Source organism: Odontesthes bonariensis, chromosome 17 (assembly GCF_027942865.1).
Source record: "Odontesthes bonariensis isolate fOdoBon6 chromosome 17, fOdoBon6.hap1, whole genome shotgun sequence".
NCBI lineage: Eukaryota > Metazoa > Chordata > Actinopteri > Atheriniformes > Atherinopsidae > Odontesthes > Odontesthes bonariensis.
The window spans coordinates 33,450,286-33,470,168 of NC_134522.1; the positions used below are offsets into that span (position 1 = coordinate 33,450,286).

General features: G+C 42.8%; 1 non-coding gene across 1 annotated transcript; it reads right to left on the reverse strand.

The window, feature by feature from the left end:
* Positions 1–6,247: 6,247 nt before the first annotated feature.
* Positions 6,248–6,358, reverse strand: trnal-caa (transfer RNA leucine (anticodon CAA)). The gene is made up of 2 exons: positions 6,321–6,358; positions 6,248–6,293 (listed from the first exon to the last, which is right to left on the reverse strand). It is a non-coding gene; the product is annotated as a tRNA-Leu (tRNA).
* Between the last annotated feature and the right edge of the window lie 13,525 nt (positions 6,359–19,883).

A 19,883-nucleotide genomic window follows, 5' to 3' on the forward strand; every position in this document is an offset into this window, starting at 1 on the left:
TCATTTGAAAAAATGATAAAACCACATTTGTTTCATTACCTGAGATCCGCATAAGATGAAAGGTTATGCAGAAGCCTGTGATGGTCATGTGGTGTTTCATGGCTGAATCTAAGGACATCCTTGTTATTGCTGCCTTGTTTGCAGTTCAGCTGATTAATCAGCTTTCATGTCAGGGCTCTTATCCATCAGGAAATGTGTTTTTAGGTGGGCGGGGCCTTCGAGCATTGTTCTCCTTTCAAAGTAACACAATACACTACAGACATACTGCCACCTTACTGTATGAATATTACTGAAATAACAAAGAGCTGAACTGAAGCCCAAACCCTGGTGTTTGTCCAGTCTGAAACTCACATTTTTCCATCAACTTCCTGGATCACCTGTTTGGATTAAACTAACACACTGATGTGCTGCAAACTAAAAACAGCTGAATGAGGACATAATGTAAATGTTGGTCATCATTCCTAAACCTCACAGGCTGCAATGCTCTGAAAACTTTGGCTACTTGATCATTAAAGCAGATATCTGATAATAACAGGGTTTCTTTTTCAGTCTGAAATGAACTTATATTGAACAGACTGAACCATAGTAATTTCATGATTATGTGCCAACATAAAATCATTGATGATTTCCTCCTAAAACTACAATCTTTCGATCCTAAACTTTCATGAAATTGAAAAGAAAAACAACAACTAAAAGCTCTTGTATTTGAGCTTTCTTTAGGGCTTTAGTGGTCTTGTTTGTTCTAAATGGGGATATCTAATGTCAAGCCAACCAGACAGGCAACAGGAAAAGGAGAAAATTAATCATTTTGATTCTTCTCATGTAAAAGTTTTTCAGAAGTCCTTTGATAAATATGTTTTTGCATGTTTAGCTTGTATACTTGAAACCACAAAGACAAGACTGCAAATTAAACATGTGAGTCATCACAGAGTAGAAATAATCAACAACCAGAAGCAGCCACTACTGACTATCAATGGTTGAGCTTGCTGCAGTTAATAAAGAGAGGTGGGGGTTAAAGTCACTCCTCTACAGTAAGAACCTCCCATTTTAATCTCTGAGTATAATCAGAGGAGACCAACACTGGTTAGAATGCAGGTGCAAGGAGCTGAGAGCTATAAGAGAGATGAGAAAAGAGAAATGTGGGATCAGGAGGTTTTTGTATTGAGCAGCAGTGATATGTTACACTGTGGTAACTAGCAGCACAGAAGTAAACTGCACTGCTGTTCAGGCTGAGTCCTTCAATTGTTAATGTGCAGGTTTCTCCTTTATTTGCACCTCCTTCAATCTTCACATTCACTCCTTTCTCTACATATCCATTGCCTGCGAGCAAGTATCCAAGGAGCTGCAGGTGTGTGTTGGATTGCTTGTACCAGAGGATTCGGTCGTAGCTATCACTGTTGTGTGAACAGATAATTTGGGTTTTTTCTTCAAGTGTTTTGTACATTTCTGATGGATCCTGTTGGACTTTGTTACTGAGAGAGGAATCTGTTGAGAAAAGATCAGCAAAAAGCATTATCAGCACTGATGAAACCAGAAAAGTGAAAGAAAGATTTATTTATTTTCTAAAATCCTGATGCAGCATTAACCTTAAACAGAAATGTCTGAATTATTTTGAGGTCGTTACCTGAAAGCAGCATGGTGATAAAAGCAAAGCAAAGAAGAAAGATGAGCATTTTCTGTTCTCCAGATGTTTGGTTATGTTGAAGAATTTCGTTTATTTCCCTTAATGCATCAGCAGTTATACTGATTATTTCCAGCTTCTTTCTGAGTCAACCCTCCAACAGCAACACCAAACATACATGAAATCATCAGATGGGTGGTGTCACAGTTGTTCCTCCTCTCAGTTTGTAGATTAGCATTAAGGTCTGATGCTGCCACCTAATGGATGTAAGTTACATATGTGGAGGCATCTGAGTTGTAATACACACATGGAAAATGCACATGAGGTTTTTGTATTGAGCAGCAGTGATATGTTACACTGTGGTAACTAGCAGCACAGAAGTAAACTGCACTGCTGTTCAGGCGGAGTCCTTCAATTGTTAATGTGCAGGTTTCTCCTTTATTTGCACCTCCTTTAATCTGCACATTCATCACTCCTTTCTCTACATTTCCAGCGCCTGCAAGCATGTATCCAAGGAGCTGCAGGTGTGTGTTGGATTGCTTGTACCAGAGGATTACGTTATAACAATCAACTTGGTGTGAGTAGCTCATTTCGACTGTTTGCTTCTCTTCTTTGTACAGATCAGGTGGAGTCTGGCTGACTCTGTCACTGAGAGAGGAACCTGTGGCTTTTAAGATTAAGATTAAGAGTCTCATGCTCTACCGACTGAGCTAGCCGGGCTATTCACATGTTATAAAACATGCCTTCCGAAAAAAAAAGAAGAGATAAAACAAGCCTAAGTCAACTTTTAGAGATTTAGAATGACATCGGAACACATTCCTCCCTTTTCAACCTCTACCAATTCAATTCAATTCAATTCAAAAATACTTTATTTATCCCAGAGGGAAATGAAATGTTGATGTAACTCAATTAAATCAAGGAGTTATTATAGATGCTGATGGCTGTGGGCAGGAAAGATTTCCTGTAGTGGTCCGTTTTGCATCCAAACTGAAGAAGCCTTTGACTGAAGAGACTCTGTTTTCCGATAACAGTCTCATGGAGAGGATGTTCAGGGTTGTCCATAATTCTCTTGATTTTATGCAAAATCCTTCTTTGCATTATTGTCTCCAGAGGTTCCACAGTCGTCCCCAGAACAGAACCAGCCTTCCTTATCAGGTTGTTGAGTCTTTTTAGGTCCCTGGTTCTGATGCTGCTGCCCCAACAGATGACGCAAGAGGAAATGACGCTCTCAACAACAGACTTGTAGAAGATCTGCAACATCTTGTTGCAAACCTTGAAGGACCTTAGCTTCCTCAAGAAGTACAGTCTGCTCTGTCCTTTCTTGTAGATGGCTTCACTGTTGTGTCTCCAGTCCAGTCTGTTGTCCACATGAACACCAAGGTATTTATATTCCTCAACCACCTCCACTTCTTCTCCCATGATGGAAACAGGGTTTGATCTGACCCTGTTTCTCCTGAAATCTACAATCATCTCCTTTGTTTTGTTAACATTCAAGATGAGATGATTGTTCCCACACCATGCCAAAAAGCGGTCCACCAGCTCTCTGTACTCAGCTTCTTGTCCATCTCTGATACACCCGACAACTGCAGAGTCATCTGAATATTTCTGTAGATGACAGGAGTCTGACTTGTACTGGAAGTCTGAAGTGTACAGAGTGAAAAGGAATGGTGAGAGTACAGTCCCCTGTGGTGCTCCTGTGCTGCTGATCACCTGGTTAGACACACAATTCTTCAGTCTGACAAACTGTGGTCTGTTTGTCAGGTAGTCATTAATCCAGGTGATTGTTGAGGCCTCCACCTGAGTCTTCTGGAGTTTCAGACGAAGCAGATCAGGCTGAATTGTGTTAAATGCACTGGAGAAATCAAAGAACATGATCCTCACAGTGCTGCCTGCTTTGTCCAGATGACAGTGGGTTTGTTGAAGCAGGTGTATGATAGCGTCTTCAACTCCAACTCCATGGCGATAAGCAAACTGCAGGGGGTCCTGATATGTGCTGGTTTGCTTACACAGGTGGGTCAACAGGGATCTCTCCAGGACCTTCATGATGTGGGATGTCAGGGCAACAGGTCTGTAGTCATTGATGTCTGAAGGGTGAGTTTTCTTTGGTACCGGAACCAGACAGGATGTCTTCCACAACAGTGGTACCTTCTCTTGGGTCAAGCTGAGGTTGAAAAGGTGTTGCAGAATCCCACAGAGCTGCTCTGCCCAGGCCTTCAGGACTCGGGGGCTGACACCATCTGGACCTGCAGCCTTGTTCCAGTTCAGTCTCTCCAACTGCCTCTTCACCTGACTTCTAGAAACAGAAAAGAGGGAGGGGGAGGCAAAGGGGACAGCAGCATCTCCTGATTGGGTTGAAGACAAACTAGTGGAAGCAGAAGAATCCATGACTGAGGTGGAGGTGGAGATGTTACAGGAAAGCTGTGGATCAGAGGAGGGTGGGATGTCTCTTTGGCTGGGAACAGGAGGGGAGGATGGTGAGCTTGTTCCTGAACTGAACCTGTTGAAGAATGTGTTCAGCTCATTTGCTCTGTCCAGACTTCCATCCATCCGATCCTCCCTCTGTTTAAGGCCTGTGATCTTCTTCATTCCTGACCACACATCTCTGATATTGTTCCTCTGCAGTTTACTCTCAAGCTTCTTTCTATACACCTACTTGCTCTCTCTGATCTTGACTTTGAGCTGCTTCTGTATACTCCTCAGTAACTCCCTGTCTCGCTCCCTGAAGGCTCTTTTTTTCTTGTTCAATAGTTCCTTTAGCTCACTGGTGATCCAGGGTTTGTTATTAGGGAAGCATCTCACTGTTCTGGTGGGGATGGTGTTGTCCACACAGAAGTTTATATAGTCAGTCACACACTCAGTCATGGCATTAATGTCCTCTCCATGTGGCTTACAAAGAGAAATCCAATCAGTTGCATCAAAACAACCCTGTAAGGCTTCTTCAGCTTCCTGTGACCACTTTCTAACAGTCCTTTTTGTGACAGGTAGTCTCTGGACAAGGGGTTTATATGCTGAACAGAGAAAAACAAGGTTGTGATCTGATTTACCCAGGGGAGGTCTTGATTTGGAAATGTATGAATCCTTGACATTTGTGTAAAACAAATCCAATGTCTTGTTTTCTCTGGTAGAGCAGCTGACAAACTGTTGAAAAGTTGGCAGTGTAGCAGAGAGTGAGGCATGATTAAAATCACCAGATATTGCCACAAAAGAATTGGGGTGTTGTGTCTGTATCTTAGCAACAACGGAACTGATGACATCATATGCGGTGTCGGCAACAGCTGAGGGTGGAATGTAAACAGCCACCAAAACAACACTGGTGAACTCTCTTGGCAAATAATATGGACGAAAACTTACTGCCAATAGTTCAATGTCAGGACTGCAGAGACGACTCTTCACAGTAACATGTCCTGGGTGACACCATCTGTTGTTGACAAGCACTGCCAATCCACCCCCTTTCCTTTTCCTCCTACTCTTTAAATCTCGATCTGCTCGTACAGTCAGGAAGCCCGGCAGAGAGACGCTGGAGTCGGGGATATGATCCTGCAGCCATGTCTCAGTAAAACACATAATGCTACATTCCCGATATTCTTGCTGAGTCCTTGTCAAGGCTAGAAATTCATCCAACTTGTTAGCTAACGATCTTACATTGCCCATGATGACGGATGGCAGAGATGGTTTGAACTTCTTTCTTTCTCTTCTCTTTGCTCCTGCTCTGCATCCACGACGCCTCCTTTTCAATTCCAGTGGGATTTCTGGCTTCAGTTGTCGAATTATTTCTGCTTTTCCAATGTTAATCAGCAGCTCCCTGTTGTAAACCACCCTGTTGCTATGGTTATGCATCATAACAAAAGAGCAAAATATACAAAAGTATTGGGAAAAATCAATCCAGCTGCACAGCATCCAAGGCAGGAAGGAACAGTTGTCCAAAAAATGCTATTTCTTCCAAGAAAAAACAGGAATGAAATTTAGAAAAAATAATAAATCTCAATGTGAGGTACAGAGCTACTCCAACGTGCTGCCACCCTCAGCAGCGCATTCTAGAACCTACTCCACTCGACTGGATCCCACTCAGCTGTTAGGGTTTTTCATGAGGTAATACCACCTGGCACCAGGTGGTACATTTTTAGCACGTACTCGGTCGGGGTCGAGTTGAGTCGAGCCGAAAATGTGACATCTACAGACTGCAGGCCACTGATTGGCCAGGGAGTGATGTCACTGGATGAGTCATGAAAGCCACTCCTTAACAAGAACCGGCAACAGTTGGATTTTCTGTGATCGTCAACGAGTTGGATTGCTAGACGCAAAGACATAGACAGAGCAGCAGGTATACCTTTGCCTCGATGTCCTAAATTGTTGTGTCATGTTTGTGTCACATAAAACTGACATCACAGGACTTTTGGACCTCCTTGCTATAATTACCCCACCCACATTGAGATGGTTGTGAGTAAGTACTAGTGGAAAAGAGCTTAATGTTGCAGGAGAACTGCCTCATCGCACATCAGAATTGTGTATGTTAATGGGAGGAACTGAAGGCCCGTCTTCAGAGATAAATGCCCTTTTTCACCATGGCCTGACATGGCTTTCTTCATGGTCTTCTAATATGCAAGTAAGATTTAAGCATGAAATTAATGTCAGGAGTGGGATTTGAACCCACGTCTCCTTTGGGAGACCAGAAGTCCCTGTGCTAAGGAAGGAATGAAGCCTTGAGTCTGGCACCTTAGACCGCTCGGCCATCCTGACACCATTACTTCCCTGACTGTGTAAAATACGACAAACGTGAACCACAATGCAAAACGCTACTCCACTTGACTATATTCGACTCAGGTTTTAGGGTTTTCCATGAGGGAGTAACAGCTGGTAGCAGGTACATTTTTAGCACCGACACGGCAGGGATTCGAGTTGAGTCGAGCCGAAAATGTGACGTCAACAGACTGCAGGCCACTGATTGGCCAGGGAGTGATGTCACTGGATGAGTAATGAAAGCAAGAGAGGGCCAGAGGCCATGGGTCGTTATTCAGATTTTCCTTCTTTTGTTTTAAAGTGAATGATCATACTTGAGCAAAAAGGAATACAGAAATGACATGAGCCCAAAGAAAGGTAAACATAACGCTCTTGCGCAAGTTTGAATGTTTTTGATTCATATTGTGCATTTCAGGAGGTTTGTGATCATTCAAAGAGGCACCACTGAGGACGCTGTGATGGTGGTAACAGAGCTGAACTTTGACTTTAAAGGGGAACTGCGGTATTTTCAACATTAAGCCTCTTTTATGAGTTGTCTGCAATGTTTTAGAACCCCTCTCACCGCTTTTTTGATGTTTACTGCTGTCTCCGGTATTTGCCTAATTTTGATTCTTCTCAACCTGCTTCAGAATGGCAAGTCATGTGCATGTCGTAAAAGGTCCGTAAAAGCACCATAAACGTCCGTTTTCAAAATCATCAACTCACCGGAGTGGTTACTGGTGTGCACTGGTAATCCATATCAAATGTTTTTGTTGTTTATGTTGTTTTTGTTGTTTATGTTGTCAAATGCATGCATCGCCCATGGGACTAAGTTCATTGATAACTTTAATATCTTTTGGAACTGTAAGAAGCGTTTCAGACCTGATGGCGTGCATCCGAATCGTACTGGATGCAGATTACTTGGTGCACACTTACGTCATGCTGTTGGGACGGCAAACCCAAACATGACTGTACAGAATAGACTGAAGGACACAGCAGCGAGGCAAACACCCCACAGCCCTCCCCCCTCACCAGACCATTTACTCCACATCACCCAAGGTTCCCAAAGGATGTCTCTATCCCAGCCAGGACTCCAGCGACCACCATCAACCGAGAAACGCAGGGCACCCCCTCCTCCTCCTCTTACATCATCTGTCCTGGCAGAGCAGGGCACAAGGGGATGTGCGGGATGTGCAGGATGTTCAAGGAGCAGCAGAACACCCAGAGTTCAGAACAAAGATAGCACAGTTCAAAACAAAGATACCATGCCATGATGTGTTCAGGGTCCCTGCTATAGAAGCCTGATTTCTGACAGCTGTTCTGAGAACAAGCTGGGACCCAATAGGATTCCTGTTTTAGTTAGTAAAAGAAGGAATCGAAAACAGTCAACCTGCTGGGTGAATCTATCTAATCTGTTAACAGTAGCACGTACAACTCAGAATACATCAGAGACCAGTGTAAACTCCACAAAGCTAGCCCTACTTAAAGTGGAATTTACCTTTAGCCATCGTGCACTATTAACATGGATAATGTACTCTTACTTGGTATTTTACTTTAAAAAAAAAATGATTTTGCGTTATTTTGTAAAATTGTATACAATTGGGTCTTGAGCCGTAATTTTCACTACTGTATTGATTGGCTCAACTAACCAGAATGCATTGCGTGTAACCAGGCCGTTGCCATACCAACGCGACAAGCCGAAGCAACTTGCAGAGCGGAGAGACAGCGATAGAGACAGCGAGATAGATAGATATAGATAGATAGACAGCGAGATAGATAGATAGATAGGTAGATAGATAGACAGATAGATAGATATAGTGATAGATAGGCTAGATAGATAGATAGATATAGTGATAGCGTGAGACAGATAGGCCTGTGTGTGTGTGTGTGTGTGTGTGTGTGTGTGTGTGTGTGTGTGTGTGTGTGTGTGTGTGTGTGTGTGTGTGTGTGTGACAGAGAGAGAGATGACGAGATCCTGTGTGATTTGTGGGTGTAAGGACAATAAGTCCAGACCACCGGGAGTACGCTTCCACTGTTTACCCCGGGACCCTCAACTCTGCACCCAGTGGCTTACAGCTATAAATCTGCCAGCTAACACGGACCACGCCAAGATCCGTATATGCAGTGAACACTTCAGCCAGGAAGACTACAATGACTGCTTTTCAGCTCAGCTGTTGGGTAATGCCGGTTCGCAGTCCAGAAAACTGAAACCAGGTGCGTTACCCAGGATTGCCATGGCTATGGAGGAACGCCAGGAGCCAATCACCTCCACCCTGAAAGCACCGCGTACTCAGGTATATTATCTAAAACGCATCGCTTGTTGTTGTATGTTTTGCTTTGACTATAAACACATTTTGAAGGAGCAACGCCTCCCTAGCCTGACTATACGCCGGCCCCTCTCAACTTCTATGAATGGAGAATAGGGTGAGCAGAGCGGCTGGCGTATACACTTCCCATGTAGTGCTAACCAAACCAGCACACCGCACCGTGTAGCAAAGTAGGATTACAACAAAGTAAATTCAAGAATACATTATTACAGTTTTTCTCGATTGGTTTGGCTCATTTCTTGAAACTGAGATGACATTCCTATAACTATAGGGTCACTTGGCCAAACAGACTTGCAGTTCTTCGCAACACTTGAGATAACCAGCAAAATGTCATATGTCTCCCAAAACGTTCATTCTTGCTTCAAAATGAAGTCCCTGTCCCATATAAATAGTCAATACCATAAAAATGGCATAGATCCCTCTCAATTGCTTTGGCACATTTTCATTCATTTTGTCCTCCTGTCAAAATAAACTGGACGGTGCAGCACAACTACATGGATCCTCATCACATGTTCATATCGCTCCAAAAATAGTTTACCCATGTGTCAAAACTAAATTCCTTTCTCACACAAATCATCAGTGCTTCCAAAATGCATCGTCCCTTTGGCATTGTGTAAGCACTGCAAGTCAAAATGATTAGATGTTTTGTCTTTATGGAAAAGGTCTAGCTAAAGGAATACAATTTTCACACCACACACACTGCACTCATTCTGCTGAGGAAATTGTAACTATTTTTATTCACAAGTACATTTTTACACATTACTGTAGGTAGGAAAGAAAAAAACTACAAAGGAAAAGGTATACAATATAGGCCTATGTATACAAAATACAAAAACCTGCAAGAACCAAAACCAAAACCAAAATACATTACAGTAGCCTATGTTACAGTAAAAAAAAGAAAAACAGTCAAGCATCACAAATGAAATACAGTAGGGCCTAATATTCTGACTACTCTGTGTCACTTCCCTCTTGCTCCTGGTCACCCTCCTCATCTTCTGGGCCATCCATCCGCTGCAGTCTGTTTGGCCATAAATTCTCGTCAACATCGCATCTGATGTCTTCTCTAGCAATGCACCGTGGGAAGAAGCGCCTTGAATGCCTTAGTCATCCTCTACACTCCTCGTCAGAACCTGCTTTCACCTGTTACCTACTCACCTGATTGTCATGAACGTATGAAATGTTCCAAAATATGTGTACTGTATTGTATTCCAATTTCTTAAAGAATTTTGACAATTGAGCAGACTATTCTGCAGATGATGACTTATACAATGAAATTGTGCTGACATGTTTTGGAGAGAACAACCATTACACTGAGAACCAACCAATTGGGATAGATAAGCAAGATGCACTTTTTTGGGAAATGTTCTAAATGTAGGCTGATTGTGTTAAATGTAGGCCACTTGTACATAACCATTTGCAAAGATGTACTAAGTGCTTGAGACATGTACAAAGCATTTGAAATGTGATGAAAGCAATGAGAAATGCCATTCTGTTCTGAGACACCGCCTGTTAGTTTGGGGATTTGTCCATGTCATTTTGAGAATGTCATCTCAGTTTCAAGAAATGAGCCAAACCAATCGAGAAAAACTGTAAAGTTGAGTTTTACCGTAGAGTTGCGCACAGTCATCACGGTGCACTTAGGAGAAAGATGGGGATGAAACTTTGGTCATTTCGATGGCGAGATGATATTGCCTGTGTTCGATGGACGAGTAGCCTACGGCAAGTCAAAATGTGAATTCATTGTGCTCCTCCGCGATCTTGTAGCCATTTTCGGCTTATTTATTTGAGGCAAAAATGAACCATTGTCATCCTCCACAACCACAACAGTTGGACTATACACGCATCAATGTGAATTGCACACACAAATATCCGACTACGGATAGTCCAGTGTGTCAAAATACATTATGTACATCCATACTGCCATCATTTGTATGTGTTCTTGCGCCCTCTTGTGTCATCAAAGTGACATAACCGTTATATAAATCATCCATAGTACTTCAGGACACATTTTCATAGATTTTAACACCAACCCTTTTTAAAATAAACAAATCATTAACTGAGGGCACATATATACTTTCTCAAGTTGGAAAATGAACTACAACAATATGTGTGCTGTAGATTCAGTATAGTGATTGCTTTTGTCTTTTTTGCTACAGCAGAGGAACCCAGCACTCCTCCTTGAAGACACCACATTGGACACCAGCTTTTCCAGCATTGAGACATTGGAACAGACACAGTCCACCTACAGGCCTGACACAGACACAGACTGTAGTTCCTCCACCACCAGTGAAGATGAAGATGAGACTGAACAGATGAGCTGGCAGGAAAAAAAAGCAGTCGTGGCAGAGTCAAGGATACTAGAGCTTTTCAGATTCTGCCAAACATGTGGTTCCCCCATAGAGGAAAGGGCAGTGTCCTATCTTGGGTCCCAGATGAGGGTTAAGTGGGAGTGTGCCAAGAGTTGTGGTGGAACCTGGGCATCTTGCCCATCAGAACGTGGGATGCCGCAGTATAACCTGCTAATGGCTGCAGCAGTGCTATTTACAGGAAGCACGTACACCAATTTAGAAGAGTGGGCCAAATTGATTAATTTACAAATCTTCAGCAGCAAAACTTTTTATGCCATCCAAAATTCATATCTACATCCAGCCATAGAGGCTGAATATCAGCAGCAACAAACTGCACTGATGGCAAAGATGTACATGGATCAAGAGGATGGAATACCGGTTCATCTTTGTTCTGATGGCCGCTCAGACAGCCCTGGTTTCAATGCGAAGTTGACAACGTACACCTTCATGGCTGACCCTGGCAGAGAAATAATCCACTCTGAGTTGGTCCAGGTATGGCACAAACGCATAATATGTCACTAATAATAACAATATTGTAACAATAATAATAAGTACACTGCAAACTGCAAGGAACACTTTCAACCTTTGTAATTTTTTCCTGTTACTCTGCCCTTATTTAGGTGACAGAGACAACAAGTTCGGGGGCTATGGAGACGGTTGCCCTCAGGCGGGGACTCGACCATCTGCTGGACAGTGGACTGCAAGTGGAGGTGTTAACAACTGATCGCTCAACAAGCGTAAAAAAAATAATGCGTGAGGAGTATCAAGAGGTTGAACATCAATTTGACATTTGGCATGCTGCAAAAAGTGAGTATAAACTGCCAGGAAGCCCTTGATATGTACCAGAGTCATATAAAGTAGAAGTAAAAGTACTTTTACAAATGTAATTACAACCCTAGTAGTGTGATATTAAAAAATTGAAACCATGTAATGGCATACCACTGGTGTTATAATTACATCTGTAAGAGTACTTCTATTTTATACAACTCTGATATGCACTGTATGTCAACATAGCTGTCAGTGTCAACATTCTTCAACACACATTAGACATGTTCAGTACAGGAAACAACAATTTAATTACAGAGTGTATGTGTGGGTACTTAACCTTTTGAAACAAGTACACAGTGGCCGTTTGTTTTCACCTTAATTAATGGGGCTTGTGTGACATTGTTTTTCATCCAGATATCCAAAACAAATTAATTGTAAAATCAAAGAAGAGAGGATGTGGAGCACTAAAACCGTGGATTCGCTCAGTCCGGAACCATCTATGGTTCGTAAGTGGCAAGGCAAAAGGAAATGTGACGGTATGTAAACCACCTTCATGTTGTCTGTACTCATTATACTGAGCCAAGAGTAAACTTAATGTGGTGTTTGGTATTTAAAACGTTATGTTGCATTACATTTATTCTTATAAGAAACTGAGGTCAACATGGAATTCCATTCTGAGGCACGTATCCGATCAGCACACATGGACTGAGGGAGGGACACCACATAGCTGTCTTCATCCACCTCTCACTGAGGAAGCCCGGGAGAAGAAAATGTGGATTAACAAGGACAGCGAAGCGTTCAAAGAGCTTGCTGCAGTTGTCCATCATAAGACCTTTCAGAAGGATCTGGACCACATGGGACGCTTCAAACACACAGGTCAGTGGCTTACCGAAAGATGACTGAAAACCTATACCCTTTAAAAAAAATCCTGGACATGGCGATATATCTTAGTAATTGCATTATCTTAAACCAGGTGCCTTGGAAGTGTTCCACAGTGCCCTCTTGAAATATGCTCCAAAGAGGCAGTGCTTTGGCTACCAAAGTATGAAGCAACGGACCAACTTGGCAATCCTCCACCATAACGAGAACCTGAACAAAAAACCAAAGCTTGACTCAGAGGGTCAGTGATACCTTTTAGTGTTTGTGTAAGACATTGCATAATTATGTTAAAATGACTGTAACTGATAAAAGATTCCTTCGTATATTACAGGAAATCCTGTAATCATACAGGAGTGGAGTAAGGGCTCAAAAGAGTGGGTAACAAGACAGAGGTACAACCACACAGCAAATTTCAGGTTGAGGCTGATCCAGCTGGTGTTGGAGAGGCGAAGTGATCAATCTATTATCTACAATGACCAGTCTTCTTCTCTCATCAACCCTGACCTGCCAAGCAATATCGGAAGACTTCCCAGACCAGCCAAAGACGATGCTGTCCGGAAACACAAGAGTCGTTTTGGAAAATAAAATAAAAATAAAATAAGACACAAATGCAATCATTTGCAATGCTTTGTTGGTGAATAGACTACTACACTTTGAATACACTTTGACTAATCCATTGAATGTATGCAGACAGATTAATTAGGCTACAGAACAGTTGATTGAGGTTTTCAGCAAATAGTTTTTTTAATTATCTGCTTGTCTGACCAGGTAAGAGTTCAAAAACAAGAGTCCAATTAAATGTATGTATGTATACTTATGTATTTATTGTAAACAGAAGCTACTAGCAGCACCTCACAGAGCAGAGCTAACATAGACATCCTTAGGTTGACAGCAACTGGTGGTGCTTGTGTCATCATAGCCAAACAAGAAACAAGTACAGTCACTATGTTGTCAGGAATGGGACTGTGCTGGGTTTCTGTGAGGGGTTGAGGGCCTGCCCCAGCACAGTGGCGCATGTAAACATAGGGGTCCTGCTTGCTACTCCAGTCCTTCTGCAACTTCCCTCACCTCAAGGAAGCCAGTGTACTGGCCATCAGGGGAAGGGTAGAGCTGCCTCACAGCCGCAACGATGCAGGCGGGTAGTGCTGCCCGGTTGTGCCTCCCCAACCGCTCGCCCCTCAGCACCCATTCGAGGATTACCCTGTAGGCAACAAGGCGAAGCTAAACAGAAGAAAACAACTATATTAAAATATGTCCCATCACATTTACCAGCAGTTCTATATTTCACGTCAAATTTAACACGTTATATTCACTAATCCTGTCTCAGATCTGTATCACAACATGTACGCTTCTCTACTACTAAGATACATAATGGGAATCTCAGTGGGGCTAACATAATAAACATATTTATTTAAAATATATTTCACTTCCTGTCCCGGGCGTCCCGTGAAATACGGACATGTCCCGGGAAATACGGACTTATGGTCACCCTAGGCTAACATCAATAGTTAGCATAAACATATTAGCAGCACCGATGAATGGATACAACGGAACATTGTTGATGAGCACAACCCGTTGTCTTTCAAACCGTGTCTGTGCCTATAGGCCAACGCTCTGACCAATCAGCGCAACTGACTGTGACGTAGTAATCGCGACAGAAAGCTTTGGTGGGAGGGGACTGTATGTAAACAAGTGAAGCAACTTCAGCATGGCTGACTTTTGTTGTCGCTTGTGCCAAAAAGACATGCGAGTTGCCGGTGTACTACAACACTTTACAAAACTGTTCCAAAGTGCAACTAAAGCTTTGTCGGTTTCGGAAAGGTTGCAGAAAATTGGAGTGAACGTCTCGAATACACCGAGGAAGCCCAATCGAGTCTGCCGAGCGTGTACAACGGTGTTAAACAGACTTGAAAGAGATCTTCCTATTTATTGGAGGTGGATTGCAAACGAGGTTGAAGAAGGTGCCTCCGCAGAATCAACAGGATCAGTCAGTCATTGGGTGTCTTAAACAACATGATGGAGAAGGTTGATGAGGAGTTGAGCATCAAAAGGCCAACTGGCACCCATCGCGCCAATCAGGAAGCAGACGATGTGCTGACTCTGGTCAGTGTGTTCACTGAGGGTCGGATTTTTTCTGATATACCTGGACGCTTCTTTCATGCCTTCCCTGGTTTCCACAAGAATCCACTTGTCAAACTTCAAGACCAAGACATATGGCAGTGGATGAAAGACAAACTGGATGAGTGGAGCTGTTTAAGACTCTGATGTGCATACCACAGCATGTTTATTTCTATTGTTCCTGATACTAGTGCATAATGTCTTTCTTGTAAATATTGTATATAATCTTTTCTTGTAAATACTGTGCAAAGTTTCTTTCACACTTTTCTACTAGTCTATATAGTTTCATTTCATTGTAATTTAATTTCATTGTTTGCCAAAATGCCTTGTTCCCTAATTTGACAGTCAGATAAATAACCTCATTTCACTTAACTATTTTTTGTTGTGCAGTCTCATTTCAGGTCACAATGTCATTATTGAACCAGAAGCAAGTCAAGTTTAGTTGGTCTATTGTCAAATTCCTTGACATGAACTAGTCATACAAAGAACTTGAAATTACGTTTCCTCCTTCTCCCATGCAAACATACTAAGGGTACAGACAAGGCTAGACAATAGACATTAAAGTGCCAAAAAAGTAGACTGCAGTAGACCCATGTAATAACATAAATAATAAGAGTTGCCTTTTGTTGAACACATTCATTTTGTTCAAGTGTAAGGTGTTGACAGATGTAGTGGCATTGTGGCTTAGTAATAGCCAACACTGAGCTAAGAAACTGTGTGTGTGTGTATATATTGACATTGTTGCATTACACGTAAGTGATTATGTGCAAGTATTAACAAATACTACCACATTGCTACGTATTCATGGACATGAATACATTTTAAAGATAACTTAGGGAAACAGTGAAGATGGTTGTCTGGGTGAAGCCAGGGAAAAAAAAGATTGCACCCCTCACCCAGTGCTTCCCTATCATTTTCCGTGTTGCAAGTCATGAAGAAAGCAAAAGGTTTGCAAAAGGATCTTTGGAAAGACTATGTAACAAAACAGGGAAAGTGAATTATTGACTCAAACAAGAATATCAATCAGCACTGCTCAAATTTTATTTACAAACTGTTAAATCAAGTTCTGTTTAAACCAAACCACACAAAAAGACCAAATATTATTTGGTATGCAAAAGTCAAAAAAAAAAAAAAAAACCTCCAGCTGTACAATAGAGGCACTTGTGGAGAAATGTCATTACAAGAAATTCTTACAAAGTATCTGAAATCACACCAAACAGCAGGTGACAAAACAATGGAATTGAGTGTAACCTGGTGTGTACATACTTAAGGATAGCAGTTAATCACACTGATCTTGATCGGACTTCTCTAAAGGTGACAACCCAGACTCTGTACTGCTGTGACATGGAGTGCTCTGACTGCTTTCTGAGTAGTCATCAAAGTAGCCTTTGAAATGTTGGTCTGGCACCTCAAATTCACTTGGAGACACATGTATTTCTGGCAACTCAAAGTCCCCAAAAACCTCATGGCACACAACCAGGATTTGTTGTGCGTGTTCTTTGCTGAATACAGGGAGATTGTCCATAATGTAGTCCAGATCAAATATGTGTTTGCAGTGGTCAACCACACTATTGATGAGGACCTCACCAAAACCAGTACAGTGCGCTATGCTTGTGAACAGAGGTTGGTGGGGTACAAGGCTCATCTTGTACTCCAGCAAAAGCTCCCTGACTAAGTCCTCGTCATCCTCTGCGACTTCCCTGCTTCTGACCGGAGCTTGACCCAGAGTATGAGATTTTTCGAATTCTGGTGTAGTCACGGTGCATCCGGTTGACGTGCACATGCAAACAGAGTGACAGTAAGTGCAGCATAAATGCCCAGGCTCAACACTGTCGGTGTAGTCCTCAAAGTTTGCAAACAGAGACTTCCGAAAGCAGCTGTTGCTGCCTTTGCCCAGCAATTGTTTGACTCCCTCGTCTGCAATTATCTGTGCCTTTACACGCAATATGACTGCGTGTGCAGAAGATCCATCCCTCCCTGCCCTGCCTAGCTCCTTTAGGATGGCCTCTGCGTCCTCTGGAACACCATACATGATGACATAAGACACAGTGGTGAAGTTCATCCCCATTCCCAGTGCTGTTGTTGCTACAACAACTCGGCAAGCACCTTCACCAGAAAATGATTTCAGGACCCTTGTTTTGTTGTGTGGTAGGGTCTGACTGTGAAAAATCCCAATTAATAGGTTTTCCACCTTGTGCTCGGGATCCCTGTTGACCCAACAGTCCTCACCTAGTTTTGCTCGAAGGTAACCAAAGACCTTGCCAACAGCTTTCAGTGTCCGACAGTAAATAATTGTGTGAGGCATATTGGGGCCGAGTGTTTTCAGGTCCCTCACCAGCCAATCAAAGCAGTCCAGTTTGTGTGAATGAATGGTCTTCAGTCCGAGTCTAATGTTGGTCCGGTTTGGGCTGACGGTGACTTCAGTAGCTTTCTCCAATTGTAGCTTCGATCTTACAATGGCTCTGGAGTCCAGGTCTGCGGTTGCAGTCAAGGCCAAAATAGGTGTACCTGAAAGACAAAAAGTATCAACACTTCAATTAGTATGTGTCTTCATGTGTGTGTGGGAATGGTGCCAAGCTGTGTCCTATGTTGTAGCACAGTGTCTTGAAGTGTGAAAAAGGTAAGAGGGGTGGGGGTTTGGTTTCACAACTTGGTAGCATTTCTTCAGCAGGCGGGGGAGGGATAGAGTGCAGGTTAGCAAAATGGAGGCTTAAAAGAAAATGGCAGCTACAGCTAGGTTGAGAGCCAGCATCACTTTGGCAGCCATGGTCTTCCCAATACTGCACTGAGGACAGGACCAGGGAAAAGGACCCAATGTCGGGCATCTGACTTATGTGATTCTTATGTGTTCACTAACGTCTCAATATGTCCTCATATCTCAACAATATAACGGTAGGTGAAATACAGAGGCTGTCCTAATGTCATACACTGACTTGTAAAGGCTACAGTACAGACATGTTAGCTCTTGGGGATACGTTTGCATCAGTGTGTGAACATGCAAGTGAAATATATGTCAATGCTTACCCTGTTTGACGAGGGCTCGAAGTTCTCCTAGCTTGCCAAAACACTCCCTGAAGGCCTTCTCCCCTTTGCCACGTTTCCCCCTGTGGAAAATCAGTACGTTATTCTTCAATCACAAAGCAATTAAGTCCATCTAAACTAGCTTCTTAGTGTTATTTCCACATCAACGGAACAGTTAATTCAACATTATTGAGCAATTGCGTCCATGTAAACTTCAATCTTATATGACCATAGGTTTTAGATAGTCAATATTAAAGGCTGTAAACTGAGATTAAAATGGAGACGTCCGGGGCGACAGTCCACTGTTACAATGGCAACAGGGTGACGCGTTTACCAAATTATTACCGTCATCTTTTAGGAATATACTTTACACACACCTTGACGTGGTTAAGAGCATGCCACTTACCATTTGTAAATGAGGTGAACCTCGTCCACCACAACTCCGACGACGTTGTCTTGGAAGACTTTGGTCCCCAACATGTCGCGCCACTTGTTCTGCAAAAGCCATGCCTCCGGACTGCCGAACAACAACTGGCAATGACCCCTTCTGATGTTGGCTGGGTTATCGACGCCCAGTTGCATGGCAGTGAGTCCAAAATTGCTCGCCTCCTTCACCTGGTCTTCCATTAGGGCTAACAATGGCGAGACGACAACTACCATCGGGTTTCCACAGAGCCCCATCCTTTTGGCTACCAGTGGAGCTAACTGGTAAATAAGACTTTTGCCGTAGCCTGTTGGTAATACGGCGAAAACGTCCTTCTTAAAAATTAATGAACGTAGAGCCTCCTCTTGCTCACGTTTTAAAGAAAACCCCAAGTCTAATTCTTCCAAAACTGATGCCAAGGCTGAATCAAACGAGCGCTGTTCCATTGCCGCCGCCATCTTTCTTGTTGTGCTTTCGCTTCCACTGCCCAACGTCGCACTGCTCTGTCGTCACTCCCTCAAAACCCCGCCCCAGAACCCTCTGCCCCGCCCGCGTTGATTCAAAACACATCTCTGCGTTGTGATTGGTTTAGTTGCCATCTGCCAGATTCAGGGCAGTATTTTCAAAATGAAAAGTGGTTCGAAGCCAGACCCAACCGCAGGCAAAACATTTTGCCGTCCAGCAGTTGGCGCTGGTTTTCCAGGCTATTACTTGACGGTTTGACAGCTGTCCTCATGGACCTTGTGCTGCTCTCGTCCTCCTTCAATTTATCCGATCCATTATGAAAAATGTTTGCAGGACCCCTCTGTCTACATGCGCATGAAAGCTCCTGTGTTGGGTCAGGCAGGACAGCGCAGACTCGGCTTCCATCTCAGCCCCTCCAAACAGAAACCCAGCAAGGTCCCATTCCTAACAACATAGTGACTCCACTTCGGTTTGCTGTGGTTGGCAATGATGACACGAACACCACCAGTTGCTGTCAAATCGAGGAAGGGTAGAACTACTCGAGGACTCGATGTTAGCACCGCTCTGTGAGGTGCTGCTAGTAGCTTCTGCTTCGCGTTCAGCCCTCCTCTGCCTCACCTCTTCAGCCGTGTACTCGGGCTCAAAAAGGTACCCCTCCATTTCAAGTTCCAGGATATTACTTGGTTGTTATAGCAGCTAGAACTACGTGCATGAAGTAGAACTATAACTAATTAGAATTGTTGTAGTTTGTTATTTTTTCTTCCGGTGATTTCATGACGCGTTAAATCACCATTTCTAAAAAATGAAAAGGTTTTATATTTAATATGAAGACATAATACCCAGTGGCATCACAATTCACTATTATATTATGGTCAAATATAGTGATTGGGCACAATGTTGTTTAAAGGGTGAATTCCGCTTTAATATTAGATCTCTGTCCAATAAGTCACTGTTAGTTAATGACTTCATAATTTCACACAATTTAGATTTTCTTTTTCTGACAGAAACATGGTTAACAGAGAGCACAAGTGCCACTGTTCTTAATGAAGCAGCCCCCCCAAACTTTAGTTTTATGGATAAATGCCGAAATGGGAGGAAAGGTGGGGGAGAAGCTGCCTTATTTAAAGATACATTCCAGTGTAAAGAGATCTCATTTGGCGAGTTCACTTCTTTTGAATATCTTCGTTTTATTTTAA